A 17,315-nucleotide genomic window follows, 5' to 3' on the forward strand; every position below is an offset into this window, starting at 1 on the left:
AAGCTTTCAAATTTGGGGGCGGGTCTCGGTATGCCAAGCGACCAATGGGCGGAAGCAGACTGGAGAGCGGCTAGTGGGCGGAGCTTCCCGCGGGTACCCGCGTGCCAAGTTGGGCAGGTTGCTGCTTCCTGGTTGCGGTCGGTACCACCCTCTCTTGGCAGCGTTGCGAATCTCGGATTCCAATCTGGAGACAATAAAGACGTAACGGAGGCCCCGAAGTGAGGCCGCTGCCGCTACACTTAGCTCCGCGACTCCCCTAGGGACCAGGTGAGAAATGGCAGGCCTTTTCACTGCGGACCGGGACAGGCTCTGCTTCGAAAGAGTAACTTAGAATGAGCGCTGCCCGCCGAGAAGGTCACTTCACTTCCTTCGCTTCATGATCCTACCTGTTGTCCACAGGCGCCCTCATGGACAAGGTACATTTTTCTCAGAAAAGATTTTCAAAAGCATTCTTCGCTTTTTGTGGGTTTGTTTGCTTGCTTTGCCAACTGAAAATATGAAGCAGCTGCCTATCTTCCATGCACAGGCAGGGGGCTTTGCAGTGCTCAAAATGTAAGTGCCAGTACATAGTCTCTGATTATCTTAAAGTGATCCTTTTCTTTTGGTGCAGTGTTATTACAGTCATATGACAAGTATTTACTGCTTGGGCCATCTCTGCGTGCTGTGCTTCATTTTAAAGAAAAGTAACTGCTAACGTTAATTGAGCATTTACCTTGTGCCAGCCGTGGTCCTAAGCACTTTAAAACTGGTTATGGTACTGATCCTGAGAACAACCCTATGAGGTAGATACTGTTAATATACACATTTTATAGATTTGAGGAAACTGAGTTCAAGATTAAATTATTTGCTCAAAGGCATACAGCTATTAATGGTGGAACTGGGAATTTAAACTCAGCTGGATGACTTCAAGACCTGCCCTCTCACATGTGATCTTATTTTCCACTGTTTTACTTGGTTAGTAGCATTTGTAACATAGGAACTGTTTTGCTGAGCGTATTGTCTTTCTTTTTCTTATTCTATATTTATGTTTCCCATAACCTACCCCGCTTCCCTTTCTAACTTCTCACTGTCTCATTCAGTTTGCTTTCTTTGCCCACAAAATCATATTTGTGATAAGCCAGTTTGGAGTAAAGAAGGGAGGCAAGGCCAGAAGTAAAAATGAACAGAGAAAGTAGATGTGAAAGGGAAGAAAGGAGAGAGGATCAAATAAAACTAATTTACTGTTTGGGGTGGAACTTAAGTCTTTAGGGGCTTCTGTGTCAAACTCTTCATTACCCCTTCAGGCAAGTCTACCCAAAAATCTACCCTTCCAGTCTGCACCTCATAATGCCTGTATTGCTTTTTACTAGCTGTTACTGATTCCAACTCTTGGGCCCTCCAGGTGCTACATTTATTTATTGTTCAACAAATATTTATTGAAAACCTGCTAAGTGCCAAACACTAGACTAGGCGGTATTGAGAGAGTGGAGGAGAGCTACCAAAACAGACCCTAACCCTCAAGGAGCTTTGTTGTTGTTCAGTCTTGTCTGACTGTTTGCAACCCAGTGAAACTACAGCATGCCAGGCTTCCCTGTCCGTTACTGTCTCCAGGAGTTTGCTCAGACTCATGTCCACTGAGTCGGTGAGGCCATCCAACCATCGCATGCTCTGTTGCTCCCTTCTCTTGCCCTCAGTCTTTCCCAGCGTTAGAGTCTTTTCCAGTGAGTTGGCTCTTCACATCAGGTGGCCAAAGTATTGGAGCTTCAGTTTCAGCATCAGTCCTTCCAGTGAAAATTCATGGTTGATTTCCTTTAGGATTGCCTGGTTGGAACTCCTTGCTGCCCAAGCAACTCTCAAGAGTCTTCTCCAGCATCACAGTTCAAAAGGATCAGTTCTTTGATGCTTGGCCTTCTTTATGGTCCAACTCTCACACCTGTCCATGACTGCTTGAAAAACCATAGCTTTATATGGACCTTTGTCAACAAAGTGATGTCCTTGCTTCTTAATGTGCTGTCTAAATTTGTCATAGCTTTTCTTCCAAGGAGCAGGTATCTTTTAATTTTGTGGCTGCAGTCACCATCTGCAGTGATTTTGGAGCCCAAGAAAATAAAAATCTGTCACTGTTATATTCCAATAATTGACAAAAAATTGCAAATACAAATAAAAAGACAAATAATTGAGAACTTACAACTGTACTGAGTGTTTTGAAGAAAATGTTTAGAGCTGTAAGACAGTGTTACTGGAACCTGAGCAAGTAGTGTTTGATCTGAATCTCCAAGGGTTATTAGGTGTTAATATTAAAAAAAAAAAAAAAGAGGAGTAAGTACCCAGGTATAGGGGCAGGATAAATACAAGAACTGTGGATTCTGTGCCTTATTTTATTCTAGCTCCCAGAAGCATTCCTCACAGTTTGTTTCATCCACACAGTTAAATGTTTCAGCCTTGAAACATTCTTCGTTTGGCTTCTGGGCCAACAAAAAGTCACCCTCTCCTTGTTTACTGTTAATCTCTGTCTTAGCATATTCAATATGGAATCGTGATTTTTCATTGTAAACGTGAAGCCTCTCCTCCCTAATCTGTGCCTCAGTAAATGACACCACCACGCATCTACCTAGTTATTCATGAGGAAGAATCATCTCTGAGGTCTCCTTTTCCCTCACCACTCTCATCCAGTTCATAAACAAATGTATCTGTTGTACTTTTTTGTTAGAAGTGAAATAAAATGCTCCCCTCCCTTTTTATTGCCCAGACCCCTACAGCCTCCAGCTGGTCACCTGCTTCACATCCTGTTCTCCATTATTTATAGGGCAGCAAAATCAGCTTCAGGTGGGAATGATCATGTCAGCCTCTGGCTTAAAGCACTTCAATGACATTTTAGAGTAAAATGATACTTATATTGTTCAGTGAAGAAAAAAGATGCAAAAGTATATAAAAACTGTACTATTATGTAAGCAAGAAGAACAAATGAGAGTTTACATACATATATATTCCACACTTTTGGTATATTTTTGAAGATAGAAATACAAAAACTATAAAACATAAAATTAGTTGTAAATGGTTATCTATAGGGGATGGGAATGTGACTTCTGTAACTTTTTTAAAAAAACAGAGTTTTGCTTTTTCAAAAAATTAAACCTAAAAATAAAAGCAAGCCCTAAAATTTAATGCGAAGAAAGAGATAAATTTATCTGTATATCAAATTGTCAGCATAGCTACACAGAGATAAAGAGCTTGTTCAGTTAACTTGGGCACAGTATTCTATGTACAGGAGTTAGAAGTTGTGGGATATGATGAAGAGCAAAAAGAAATGCAAAAAAGGTAATAACTTGGCTTAGTAGGCTTGATGTTGAAACGGGTATTGGTATAACTTTGAAACTATTATGCACGTGTTATAGAGAAAAGCAAAACAGTAAATATATTCATGTTTGGTTCCAGGGTTCTCACTGTGGGAGAAGGGAAATAAATATGGTATGATAGAAAGTAAAGAAGAATCCCATGATGTTAGATTTGAATTGGTAGTAGAAGACCTGGGTTGTTTGTTGTTTTTTTTAATCTTTTTTAATCTTCATTGGGTCCACTGAGAGGGCCTGGAGGCATAGAAGCCCTGGCACCCCAGTAACAATGAACATCCCAGGACCAAGCCACCCAAATGGTTTCTAAATACCGTTTATCACTAAAAGAAACCAGTGCCTCTTGGAGAGAAGACTGCTTCCAGGTCTGGGGCAAGGAAATTATAAAGTGAGCCTAGAACAATCTTGTCAGAAAAAGCAAAGAAGTCTTCAGAATGAATGAAGTCATTTAACAAAGGATACTGGATCTGGCCTAAAGGGTTTTACACTGACCATGTTTGGAACAATTTGTGCATCAAAAGAATAATGATGGTAATAGTTTAATAACACATTTAATGTTTTAAGTCCTCTTTGTAGGAGGGTGGATAAGGGAGAAAAGGACTAAAAATGGAAAGCTCTTCTTTACACGAGAAAGCCAGTTAATGTAAAAAGAATAGTAAAATATCCCCACTTTGCAACTCCCAATGTAAAATTTGACATCCCTGCTAAGTCACTTCAGTCGTGTCCAACTCTTTGGGACTCTGTAGACTGTAGCCTGCCAGACTCCTCTATCCATGAGATTCTCCAGGCAGGAACCCTGGAGTGGGTTTTCATGCCCTCCTCCAGGTGATCTTGCTGACGTAGCAATTGAACCCACGTCTCTTACGTCTCCTGCTTTGGCAGGCAGCTTCGTTAACCACTAGTGCCACCTGAGAAGCCCAAAAATCAACATAGACAAAGCTTATCAGTTAATACTAAAACGATGGATTGTGTGTGTGTGTGTGTGTGTGTGTGTGTGTGTGTGTGTGTGTGTGTGTGTGGTCACTCAAGACAGACTCTTTGTGACCCCATGGACTGGGGCCCACCCAGGCTCCTCTCTCCATGGCACTTTCCAGGCAAAAATACTGGAGTGGATCGCTAGTTTCTACTCCAGGGGATCTTCCCAACCCTGGGATCAAACCTGCATCTCCTGCATTGGCAGGCAGATTCCTGCCAGTGTACCACCTGGGAAGCCTGCCAGAAATGTTTAACCTGAATCTAATCATGAGGACCATTTTACAGGTCAACAGACCTAGAAATGTCAGTGTTAGGGAAAGAGAAAGTCGAAAGTCAGGTGCTTGTTGCTAAATGAAATTCATTCGTTGGTTATGGATTTTTTAAAAAGTAACTGCAAAAAGAAAAACATTTTGTGGACAATTGGGGAAATTTAAATATGGATTACATAGTAGATTATACTGAATCAGTATTAATTTGGGGGCATGTGATAATTTGTGACCATGTAGAAGCATGTCTTTATTTTGGAAAGATGTTTGTTTCAGTATTTAGCAGCAAAGTGTATCACTGTCTGCAACTACTTACCTTCAGAAGATTTGGGGGGAAAAACAGAATGTTATGGAGAACAAAAGAAGAGAGAACAAATAAAATAGAACCAAAACAGTTATGTGACAAACAGTTCATAGTTTTTATAGCTTTGAGCTTTTCTAAAATGAAAATGGAAAAAAAAAAATCCTAATTTTTTTCTTTTTGGCCACACTGCCCTGCATATGGGATCATAGCTCCATCACCAGGGATCGAACCCACACCCCCCTGCATTGGAGGGTAGAGTCTTAACCCACACCCCCTTTACTGGAAGACAGAATCTTAACCACTGGACCACCAGAAGTCCCCCAAATTCCTAATTCTTAGGATGACCTACTAGGCCGTACAGGATCAGGTATCAGCCAATCTTACTCCCCACTTTCTTGGCCCTGTACAGTGAGTTCTACTCTGGGTGCCTCAAACACACCCGCCTCTTCTCGCTCATGTGAACCTTTGCATAGATTCCCTCCACCTGAATTCTCTCCTCTCCACTTATCATGTGACTCACTTCTCTTCCTCCTTTAGATCTCTTTTATCATATTACCTGCTTAGAAAAGACTTTCTGTCCGTCTTATCTCAAATGCTCCTCTTTTTATTTGCAGGCTAGATTTCATTTTCCTACTTATTACAATCAGCAATTATTATCTTTTTTATAGTAATTACTACATGTCTGGTTTTTGTTGCCATTGTTCTCCCACCTCCTAAAAGGTAAGTTCTATAAGAGCTGTGTTTCTCTTGGTCACTGCTGTATCCTCAGTGACTCCGTAAATACGTGGTGATCAAACAAATACTTGCTGAACAATGAATGAAGGCTGAGGTGGGTGGAGAGGGATGGGCTAAAGCCAGATCCTACAGGGCTTAGTCAGCTAAGTTACTGATTTGGATTCTTATTCTAAGAACAATGAGAAACCAAAGGACTGTTGTAAGTGTGCGTATCATACAATACCATTTGCCTTTGTGTTTTACTAAGGTTAATCTCCTGGAGCAGAGAATAGAGGCAGCCAAGGAGAATGCTGTTGAACCAGCCAGGAGGCTATTGCAGCCATCCCAACAAGAGGTGGTGAGAATATGGAACTGGGAGATGGCAGAGCAGATGCAGAAAACTGAACGGATTTCAGAGGTATTTTTTCCTGCTTTTTCCATTTCAGCACCAACCACTAGTTTTCCCTTAGAAACACAGAGCCAACTTGATTGGGAGATGCTTAAGATTTAGGCCCATTCTGAATAATTCCCATTAGTCCCCTTGAAGTGAACGTTAGTTTAAGATGAAAAAATTAAGTTACATCCAGCTGATTTCTTGCTCTGATCACAGCCTGTACAAGTAGTAGTAATTAAGTTCCTCTGTGCTGGATACGATTCTAAGCACTTCAGACTCATTCAATCCTAGATACCATGTGAAGTGTCCTGTTATCAGTATCGTGCCTTTAGTTATTGTTCAGTTGCTAAGTCATGTCCGACTCTGCCTTTAGTAGAGAAGAAAACTGAGACATGGCAGTACTGAGGAATAGTAAAGGTGTTTACTACACAGAGGTGCTCGGTTTGGGCAGGTAATGTCTGTAAAGTACTTTTAAAAGTGCCTGGCACATGTTAAATAATAACTATTGTACAAATAGTAAACGATAGAATTGGAATCTGGGTGGACGGCTATAGAGTCTGCACAGTTAACGACTGCCTCCTACTGCTTCTTAAAGTTTGGACTGAACACCCCTGAAACTCTCTTGATAAAGAAGACTGAGTGCCTAGCTCCTGCTGCAAAGCCATCTCCAAATGCAGGACTAATGTAGACAGTTTTTCAGTCTGAAAACTGAGTAGGTATTTTTGCAAAGGTTTGAATAACAGGTTCAACAAACGTTTATCAGGTACCCATTATGCAGCAGGTGTGTCTGTCTTTAAGAAGGCTTCATCCTAAAGCAAGTCTTTCTCAATCTGAGATTTCAAGCAAGAATATAATCCCTGTTCCCTACAGCACCCATAGTATGTAATGGAATCATTTCTTTCTTGTGCCTCTAGAATGGTGTTACTTCTGTGGCCATCCTGAGAAAACTGAGAAAATAGTCACACGAATAATTTTTTTTTATATCCTGTGGTTTATATGGGGAAATCCATGCACAATTTCAAAACAGTATGACAAATGTTATGATAGAAGTGTACAAAGAGTAATAGGGGCAGAATGAGAATAATTCAGAGTGACAGCTCTGATGATAGACAGATTTGAGTTTGAATATAAACTCAGTCACTTACAGGAAGTGACCTCGGGAAGGATATAAAAGTCTCCCTAAGGTTGTGAGGATTAAAATAGCATGTGTTAGTCATTTAGTAAAGCCTAACACATAATACGTTTCATCATGCCGTTTGTTTTTATTCAGTCCCCATAAGTCACTGGTATGCAAGCTCATGAGTGTCTGTCTAGAACCTCTGTAACTCTGACACTCACAACAGTGCCTTGCATATAACAGCCATTGAATAAATATTTTTTGTATTTATAAATGACATCCGCCAAGGAAGGGTTTGTAAAGTGACATGTAAACTGAAACGAATGAATGGGGTTTGCCAGTGAATTGTAGGAGGCCATTCCAGGCAATGAAAACATACGAGGCGATGAAAAAAAAGACATGAGCACACAAAAGTCCTTACAAAAACTGTAAGTACCTAGTTCAATAAGACTTTGAGGATAGCTACCGTGGACAATGACAGGAGATGAAAAAAGCAGGCAGAACCTACATAGAAAGGGTCCTGTATGTATGACATGCTAAAAAGGAATTAGAATTACTGTATTCTATAGTGCATAGGAGGTTGTGCATGGCAGAGACATGCAGGGGGGAAATGGAGGAAGAGAAGCAACAGAAAGGTTTAGGTCTGTAATATCCCAGGCTTACAATGTGGGAGTCAAGAGATGAAGGAATAGGAAATAGAAGTTAATTATTTATAGCTCTGAAGGTAACCAGTAGAGGCAGAAAAATAACCACACTCTCTTGGCTAAGTGCTTATCTATCATTGTAGGAAGTAAGTAGATAGTGCCTGTAATTAATACATGAACAAATAACATTAAGAGTGTGTTATTCAAAAATATGTCAACAGAACTAAAAGTAGATTGTAAGGGTGATTGCTTCTGAGAAGCCGGACAGGAGGGGGACTGGGGAAGCTTTTTGTTACAAACTCTTTTTAAAATATTCGTAATAAGAATTTTCTAATGTGATGTGTCAAAGAAATGACACACTGTTCACTTACTGTGTGTCAAGCTGTAAGACCCCATCATCCCCTCACTGAAGGAGGCTCCCCACCCCTGAGCTTGCAGAGGTTGCATCAATGTCCATCTTTCTAAAACATGGTCGACTGATACTTGCCTGAGAGCTTCTGCACTCTCTCGTCCCTCTGTTCTCTCCAGATGTCTCTCCATGACTAACTTGTCATTGTTCAGTGTTACCCTCCCCAAAGAGGTGATCTTTGCCCACTCTCCCTGAGGTTGCTCCCTTCACCCCCCACCCCCGCCAGCCAGTCACTTTCTATCCAACTGACCTTGTTTACTTTCTTCATAACATTCTTGCAATAACTGAAATTACCTTCTCTGTTTACACTGTGTCTTCCCCCACCATAGGGCAGACCCCTGAGACAGAGACCTCATCCACCTTGTTCACCACTATATCCCTAGTGCCTAGGATGGTGCCTGGCACACAGTGGGTGCCCAATCCTCACTAGGTATTCAATAAAACTTTTATTAATAGGATGTATAGAGGAGTTCACACTGTGTCTTTCTTATATGCCATCTCATTTAGTCTTAAGACCCTAATATTTCTCCAGCATAAATACATACATGTAAGTGCACACGCATGCACACACACATGCTCCACAAATGGGTTTCCCAGTCCAGACTCTTGCAAGTCCTAAAGCTGGGGTTTCTGTTTTCTACTTCATCTTCAGTGTCCTCTGGTGGGGAAGGATCTCACACGATTTTGAAAAGATAAACATCTTTTTAAATAAGTATCTTTTCAAATATATCCTGTTGACAAGGTTGAAATTCACAGCAGTGCATTTGGGAGCCTAGCAAGGTCTTAGGACACAGGCAGACGTTCTTCGGGCTTCCCAGGTAGCTCAGTGGTAAAGAATCCGCCTGCCAAGATCCAGGTTCTATCCCCCAGTTAAGAAGATCTTATAGAGAAGGAAATGGCAACCCACTCCAGTGTTCTTGCCTGAGAAATCCCTGGCGGGCTACAGTCCATGGGATTGCAAAGATTCGGGCAGGACTAAGCAGCAGCAGATGTCGTTCAGCTGGATGAGCGGAGAGGCCCAGCGCAGGTGCGGCAATGAGCTGACAGCGAAGGCAGTCGCGCCTGTGGTTCTCCTCCTACGCGAAGAGGTGCACTCACTCGAATGTGGGCATGAACGGCAGTCCCCGGCCTCCATTCCACACAGCTCCCCATGGTTGGTCAGCAACTATCTCCTCACACGGGCTCCCTCCCCTACTCCGCTGTTTTTTGGAAGTCCGTCAGTTGAGTTATTCACTGTCTCTCTTTGACTCCCTGATCTAAAAATCTCAGTTCTCCCCAAGTCGACATGGATAGATCTAACTACATGGAAGTATGGAACAGGAAAGAAGAACTCAGCACTAGCATTTCAAGACCTTTTCTCACTGCAAATATGAACAGACCATTCTGTTACCAAAATGAAAGTACTTAAAACAAAAACAGCACTATTTATGCATTATATCTCACCTTGGTTTGAAAATAAATAGCACAAGGCGGTGCTAGTGGACCTCACATATTTTCTTTTCAGCAGCAATTATAGATTTTCTGGTGAACTTTTCTAAAGAGTTCTCTTTCTGATGAGCTATTTCAAGATTCTGGCTTCCTCAGAAGGGGGAAGAAGGGTCATGCCAATGTGATCTTTTTATTTCAGAAAATATTACCTTTATTATATGCATTTCAGATTTTCATTACTAGGGAAATAATGATGTCATGAGTATTTTGACTATTTTTGGTTGAGGGAAGCCAGTGAATTCACTGTAATTAATTGGAACATAATGAGACCAATTTTAGTAACTCCCTCAGAACACACAATCTTTGCTCTATGCCAACAGGGCCTTAGTGATGTTGGGAGGGAAAAAGAAAAATGAAAAAGAAGGGGGAAAAAGGAAACACCTGTTTGGGTAGTTTTTGTTTTCAGTCATCTAAAGGAATAATTCTGAGTCTTTAGTCACAGAGTTATAGAATGTTAGAGACATAATGGGACATGCAAGTGATCTGATTCAACTTTCTCATTTTATAGGGAAAAAAACCAAGGCTCTGAAAAGTTAAGCAGCATGCCCAAGCATTCATCATAGGCAGTGGCAGAGCCAGAATATGAACATAAATTATAAGAACCTAACCAATTTTTTAAAAATAGATACACAACGAAAAGTATCAAGCTACAAATAATTAGAATAGTATGATCTCATGTTAGCAACTTTGACACTGGCACACATATTTTAAAAATACATGAACTCTTCTTTAGCAGTCAGAAGATGAGCATTGTTCTTTTTACTTCCTGAGCTCCTTTTCATTCCATTTCCCCCAGTATTTCACCCTAATGCAAGTTTTTTTACCCTAATACAGAGTGTTTGTGCTACAAACACTTTCATTGATCACCTTATCATGTGCTTCAAACAAAAACAGATACAGATTTTAATTTTTTTAGTTCCAAGTTAAAAAAAAAACTCTATAGTTAAGATTATTATTGTTATACAAGTACTTTAAAAATATATTAAATATTTTTTATAACTGCCAAGCACCTAAGTAGAAACTTGCAGGCATGTACATTTTATTGAAGTTAGTGGGGGAACTTTCCTGGTGGTCCAGTGGGTTAAGACTCTGTGTTTCCAGTATAGAGTTCAAGGGTTCAATTCCTGGTCAGGGAACTAAGATCCTGCATGCCATGCAGTGTGGCAAATCTTAATTAATGGGGATTTATCATTAGTTCAGATACTCATGGAAGAACATTATTTCTAAAAATAGGACAGAGTACCACTTCTATTCTCTAGCTGTTTTTCACAATCAGTTCAGTTCAGTTCAGTCGCTCATTCGTGTCCGACTCTTTGCGACCCATGAATCACAGCACGCAAGGCCTCCCTGCTGCTGCTGCTGCTAAGTCACTTCAGTCGTGTCCAACTCTGTGCGACCCCGTGGATTGCAGCCTACGAGGCTCCTCCGTCCATGGGATTTTCCTGTCCATCACCAAATCCCGGAGTTCACTCAGACTCACATCCATCGAGTCAGTGATCCGGCCATCTCATCTTCTGTCGTCCCCTTCTCCTCCTGCCCTCAATCCCTCCCAGCATCAGAGTCTTTTCCAATGAGTCAACTCTTTGCATGAAGTGTCCAAAGTACTGGAGTTTCAGCTTTAGCATCATTCCTTCCAAAGAACACCCAGGGCTGATCTCCTTCAGAATGGACTGGTTGGATCTCCTTGCAGTCCAAGGGACTCTCAAGAGTCTTCTCCAACACCACAGTTCAAAAGCATCAATTATTTGGCGCTCACCCTTCTTCACAGTCCAACTCTCACATCCATACATGACCACAGGAAAAACCATAGCCTTGACTAGACAGACCTTAGTCGGCAAAGTCATGTCTCTGCTTTTGAATATACTGTCTAGATTGGTCATAACTTTTCTTCCAAGGAGCAGGCGTCTTTTAATTTCATGGCTGCAGTCACCATCTGCAGTGATTTTGGAGCCCCAAAAAATAAAGTCTGACACTGTTTCCACTGTTTCCCCTCTATTTCCCATGAAGTGATGGGACCGGATGCCATAATCTTCATTTTCTGAATGTTGAGCTTTAAGCCAACTTTTTCACTCTCCTCTTTCACTTTCATCAAGAGACTTTTTAGTTCCTCTTCACTTTCTGCCATAAGGGTGGTGTCATCTGCATATCTGAGGTGATTGATATTTCTCCTGGCAATCTTGATTCCAGCTTGTGTTTCTTCCAGCCCAGCGTTTCTCATGATGTACTCTGCATATAAGTTAAATAAGCAGGGTGACAATATACAGCCTTGACATACTCCTTTTCCTATTTGGAACCAGTCTGTTGTTCCATGTCCAGTCCTAACTGTTGCTTCCTGACCTGCATACAGATTTCTCAAGAGGCAGGTCAGGTGGTCTGGTATTCCCATCTCTTTCAGAATTGTCCACAGTTATTGTGATCCACATAGTCAAAGGCTTTGGCATAGTCAGTAAAGCAGAAATAGATGTTTTTCTGGAACTCTCTTGCTTTTTCCATGATCCAGTGGATGTTGGCAATTTGATCTCTGGTTCCTCTGCCTTTTCTAAAACCAGCTTGAACATCAGGGAGTTCATGGTTCACGTACTGCTGAAGCCTCACTTGAAGAATTTTGAGCATTGGTTTACTAGCGTGTGAGATGAGTGCAATTGTGTGGTAGTTTGAGCACTCTTTGGCATTGCCTTTCTTTGGGATTGGAATGAAAACTGACCTTTTCCAGTCCTGTGGCCACTGCTGAGTTTTCCAAATTTGTTGGCATATTGAGTGCAGCACTTTCACAGCATCATCTTTCAGGATTTGAAATAGCTCTACTGGAATTCCATCACCTCCACTAGCTTTGTTTGTGGTGATGCTTTCTAAGACCCACTTGACTTCACATTCCAGGATGTCTGGCTCTAGATGAGTGATCACACCATCGTGATTATCTTGGCCGTGAAGATCTTTTTTGTACAGTTCTTCTGTGTGTTCTTGCCATCTCTTAATATCTTCTGCTTCTGTTAGGTCCATACCATTTCTGTCCTCTATCGAGCCTATCTTTGCATGAAATGTTCCCTTGGTATCTCTAATTTTCTTGAAGAAATCTCTAGTCTTTCCCATTCTGTTGTTTTCCTCTATTTCTTTGCATTGATCGCTGAAGAAAGCTTTCTTATCTCTTCTTGCTATTCTTTGGAACTCTGCATTCAGATGCTTATATCTTTCCTTTTCTCCTTGGCTTTTCGCTTCCCTTCTTTTCACAGCTATTTGTAAGGCCTCCCCAGACAGCCATTTTGCTTTTTCGCATTTCTTTTCAATGGGGGATGGTCTTGATCCCTGTCTTCTGTACAATGTCACAAACCTCATTCCATAGTTCATCAGGCACACTATCTATCAGATCTAGGCCCTTAAATCAATTTCTCACTTCTACTGTATAATCATAAGGGATTTGATTTAGGTCATACCTGAATGATCTAGCGGTTTTCCCTGCTTTCTTCAATTTCAGTCTGAATTTGGTAATAAGGAGTTCATGATCTGAGCAACAGTCAGCTCCTCGTCTTGTTTTTGCTGACTGTATAGAGCTTCTCCATCTTTGGCCACAAAGAATATAATCAATCTGATTTCGGTGTTGACCATCTGGTGATGTCCATGTGTAGAGTCTTCTCTTGTGTTGTTGGAAGAGGGTGTTTGCTATGACCAGTGCATTTTCTTAGCAAAACTCTATTAGTCTTTGCCCTGCTTCATTCCACATTCCAAGGCCAAATTTGCCTGTTACTCCAGGAGTTTCTTGACTTCCTACTTTGGCATTCCAGTCCCCTATAATGAAAAGGACATCTTTTTTGGGTGTTAGTTCTAAAAGGTCTTGTAGGTCTTCATAGAACCGTTCAACTTCAGCTTCTTCAGCGTTACTTGTTGGGGCATAGACTTAGATTACTGTGATATTGAATGGTTTGCCTTGGAAACGAACAGAGATCATTCTGTCATTTTTGAGATTGCATCCAAGTACTGCATTTCGGACTCTTCTGTTGATCATGATGGCTACTCCATTTCTTCAGAGGGATTCCTGCCCACAGTAGTAGATATAATGGTCATCTGAGTTAAATTCACCCATTCCAGTCCATTTTAGTTCGCTGATTCCTAGAAAGTCGACGTTCACTCTTACCATCTCCTGTTTGACCACTTCCAGTTTGCCTTGATTCATGGACCTGACATTCCAGGTTCCTATGCAATAGTGCTCTTTACCTCATCGGATCTTGCTTCTATCACCAGTCCCATCCACAGCTGTGTATTGTTTTTTCTTTGGCTCCATCCCTTCATTCTTTCTGGAGTTATTTCTCCACTGATCTCCAGTAGCATATTGGGCACCTACTGACCTGGGGTGTTCCTCTTTCAGTATCCTACCATTTTGCCTTTTCATACTGTTCATGGGGTTCTCAAGGCAAGAATACTGAAGTGGTTTGCCATTCCCTTCTCCCAAGGGGTATCTTTTTCACAGTAATAATATAATAATCGAAATTATGGCAGTGTCACCCAATTCTTTTAACTTCTTTCAATTTAGATGTCAAAAATAAGTGATTTATTATCCAAAATTACTTAAAAGTTTTATTAGCTAATAATTGAATTAGGTCCTCTTTTTAGTTTTATTGAAAGCTATAAATTAGAAACCATCTCACTTATAAAAGGTTTTATTAGACAGATATTAAGAGTCTCAGTCTCTGAAATGTACCAAAAATGCTATTATCACAGATTATCAAGTAAATGTTAATTATACCTTTTATTCTTTCACTCAGCAGTGTTTCATTTAAACCACTATACTCAGTCAAAATTGGAGATACTAATTTCAGTTATTTATGATAGTAAGCATTCAGAAAACAAAGATCATGGCATCTGGTCCCGTCACTTCAAGGGAAATAGATGGGGAAACAGTGGAAACACTGTCAGACTTTATTTTTCTGGGCTCCAAAATCACTGCAGATGGTGATTGCAGCCATGAAATTAGAAGACGCTTACTCCTTGTAAGAAAAGTTATGACCAACCTAGATAGCATATTCAAAAGCAGAGACATTACTTTGCCAACAAAGGTCCGTCTAGTCAAGGCTCTGGTTTTTCCAGTGGTCATGTATGGATGTGAGAGTTGGACTGTGAAGAAAGTTAAGTGCTGAAGAATTGATGCTTTTGGACTGTGGTGTTGGAGAAGACTCTTGAGAGTCCCATGGACTGCAAGGAGATCCAACCAGTCCATTCTGAAGGAGATCAGCCCTGGGAATTCTTTGGAAGGAATGATGCTAAAGCTGAAACTCCAGTACTTTGGCTACTTCATGCGCAGAGTTGACCCATTGGAAAAGACTCTGATGCTGGGAGGGATTGGGGGCAGGAGGAGAAGGGGATGACAGAGGATGAGATGGCTGGATGGCATCACCGACTCGATGGACATGAGTTTGAGTGAACTCCAGGAGATGGTGATGGACAGGGAGGCCTGGCGTGCTGCGATTCATGGGGTCGCAAAGAGTCGGACACGACTGAGTGACTAGACTGAACTGATAATAGTAAAGTGTTTTTTATAAACTTCTTTTATCATATTTTGAATATAGTTATGTCAAAACTTAAAGCTTTGATTCAGTGAATATATGGAAAGTACCCCTATCTTATGGTCAACCAGACCACAAATGACAAAGCCATATGACCCAGTTAACAAAGCCAGTCCTCATTTGGAAAACTAATCACTAGAATATGACTTATTTTCTGTCAGAAAAAGTCCGATTATATTTTTCAGTTCAGATATGCTAATATTTCTTTTAAGGAACAGTATCAAAGTCACTGAGAAGTTACAGAATCCATGTTGTATAATGTAATTATATGAGCTGTCAAGATTCCAATGTTATAGCTCTCATATAAGTAATTTTACATTACTTAAAGCAATAGATTTTTCATATTTTAATTTACAATAATGCAGTGGCATATCCAGCTAAGAGTAGAAGTTACATATTAATCAAGACCTATGAGAACAGGTGTTATATTCTTTAGGAATCTTGATTCGAAATCTGGTATGCTTAATAAAAGTAAGTAGTTGTTTAGTCGCTAAGTTGTGTCCAGCTCTTCGGCATTCCCATGGTCTGTAACCTGCCAGGCTCCTCTGTCTACAGGATTTCCCAGGCAACAATATTGGAGTGGGTTACCACTTACTTTTCCATAATAAAAGTATACATTGTTTATATTAATCAGGGTAATTAAAGCTAGATGCTATTATAGCTCCACACTATTTGTCATTCATATCATAGCCCCAGTGACAGTAGGGTGACTCATGTACAGCTGTCCTCAGAACAGTGGCTTGGTTCCTTTCATCTGGTAATCTGCAGTTTTGACCTCCGTGAGCCCAGCAGAAAGGGAGGAGAGAGCTTGACTAATGGTGCCCAGAGAGTTTATAACTAGGCCTAGAAAGTGGTGTCGATTGCTTCTGCTCATGTTCCTGGGATAGGAACCTAGGCATGTGGTCCCAGTCTAACTGCAGGGCAGAGTGGGAAATGTGGTTTTCTAACACACCCAGGAAGAAGCCCAGTTGATGAGCACACAACCACTCTCTGTCACACAGCTAATAACCTAATTGGCCCAGCATCTAGCATATTCACTTATTGTTATTAGGAGGTGTTGTTATTAGGGTTGCTGTTTCCTACTCCAGGGGATCGTAATTACCAACCCAGGGCTCAAACCCACATCTCCTGTGTCTCCTGCGTTGGCAGGCAGATTCTTTACCATTGAGCCACCTGGGAAGCTATTAGGGGATAATAAATAGTAAATAACTCAAAAGATGAAATAAAATGGGAATGGGGGACTTCCCTGGTTGTCCTGTGCAGTGGCTAAGACCCTGCATTCCTAATGCAGGAGGCCCAAGTTCAATCCCTGGTCACGGAACTAGGTCCCATGGGCCACAACTAAAGCTCCTATAAGCCACACCTGAGACCTGGCACAATCAAATAAATATTAAAAATGGGAATGGAATTTAATCAGGATAAATATCTCATGATCTGATTTGATAAAATAGGATTTAACTCCCTTATTGGATGATAGACAACTAACCTGAGAAAAATCTTATAATTTTTTCTAGCTAATGACAAGTGCCAAGATGAGTATTCTTTATATAGCTGAAAAGAATTGCTTTCCTTAAAAAAAAAAAATCTAAGCTGTCTTTCCTTTACTATCATGGTACTTTCAAGGGCACTGCATTCTTTGATTCTAGTCCAAAGAAGTGGACTATGGCAACCCACTCCACTCTTGCCTGGCAAATCCCATGGATGGAGAAGCCTGGTAGGCTGCAGTCCATGGGGTCGCACAGAGTCGGACACGACTGAAGCGACTTAGCAGCAGCAGCATCCCAACACTGGCCAAAATATGCTGGTTCTAAAGCAACATTTTTCTCTTTAACAGAAATATGTATAAGAAAGACAAATGTTAGGCAGGATTTTATGTGCCTTGATTAATTATTCAAGGAGCCTTCCCCAATCATTTTTTTAAGATTTTTTTCTAATATGGACCATTTTTAAAGTATTTATTGAATTTGTTACAATATTGCTTCTGTTTTATGTTTCAGTCTTTTGGCCACAAAGCGTATGGGATCTTAGTTCCCTGATCAAACCTGCACCACTTGCATTGAAAGACAAAGTCTTAACCATTGGGTCTCCAGTGACATCTCCCAATCGTTTGAATTGTCCTT

The 17,315-nt window shown here is 40.9% G+C and overlaps 1 protein-coding gene across 2 annotated transcripts in view; it reads left to right on the forward strand.

Moving 5' to 3' along the window:
• The window catches only part of PANK1 (pantothenate kinase 1), a 111,580-nt gene continuing 94,370 nt past the window's right edge, over positions 106-17,315 (forward strand). The window contains exons 1-2 of one of the 2 annotated variants that reach the window (XM_018041475.1): positions 106-416; positions 5,857-6,006. The gene's annotated coding sequence lies outside the window, so the exon portion shown is untranslated. The remainder of the gene's footprint in view (positions 417-5,856; positions 6,007-17,315) is intronic. The other variant, XM_018041476.1, reaches the window with a different exon arrangement.

The sequence above is a fragment of the Capra hircus genome, chromosome 26, assembly GCF_001704415.2.
Source record: "Capra hircus breed San Clemente chromosome 26, ASM170441v1, whole genome shotgun sequence".
Lineage (NCBI taxonomy): Eukaryota > Metazoa > Chordata > Mammalia > Artiodactyla > Bovidae > Capra > Capra hircus.